This window comes from Salvelinus sp. IW2-2015, linkage group LG19, assembly GCF_002910315.2.
Source record: "Salvelinus sp. IW2-2015 linkage group LG19, ASM291031v2, whole genome shotgun sequence".
NCBI classification, from domain to species: Eukaryota; Metazoa; Chordata; class Actinopteri; order Salmoniformes; family Salmonidae; genus Salvelinus; species Salvelinus sp. IW2-2015.
The window spans coordinates 32,699,624-32,700,471 of record NC_036859.1 but is presented as its reverse complement, the minus strand read 5'-3'; positions in this window follow the sequence as shown (position 1 = coordinate 32,700,471).

Here is an 848-nt window from a genome sequence, read left to right as displayed (position 1 = left end):
GAGATGGGACTGTATTGAAGGGAGTTTAGTCCAAAGGTAGCTATTTCTGTAAATCTACCATGGCTACTGCCACCCCCAGTAGTTGATCTAGAAGTGTTGGAGAGACTAGGAAAAAATAGGGAGGGTGTTGATCCATCTGATTGGAGAAACTAGGAAAAGATAGGGAGGGTGATGATCCATCTGATTGGAGAGACTAGGGAAAGATAGGGAGGGTGTTGATCCATCTGATTGGAGAGACTAGGGAAATATAGGGAGGGTGTTGATCCATCTGATTGGAGAGACTACAGAAATATAGGGAGGGTGATGATCCATCTGATTGGAGAGACTACAGAAAGATAGGGAGGGTGTTGATCCATCTGATTTGTTCAAGAGACGTCTTGATACTGTGTATCAGGATTTTGTGGCCATTTACACAGATGGTTCAAAAGATCTAAGGACAGGACGTACTGGGTCAGCATTTGTAGTGCAGGAATGTGGGGTGGMAGTCAGRAMAYGTATTACAGATCATCTGGCTCTATATGCGGTGGAGCTGATGGCCATACTGTTGGCCTTGCAGTGKGTGGAGGAAGTCAAGCCAGACAGAGTAGTTATTTGCTCTGATTCATGTGGTGTTAATGAGTCTTTAGGTCACGTAGTAGACAATACCTTYTTTATGAGGTRCTACAAACCCATGGCARGATTAGACAGATGGGYATACAGATAAGATTGATTTGGGTCTCAGCCCCATGTGGGAGTGGAGGGGAATGAAGCAGTTGATGTACTGGCTACACAAGCACTTAGAAGCGGGGATGTTGATGTTGTAATTTCAATGAGCAAGGCAGAGGCAAAAAGCCTGATATGGACAGTGA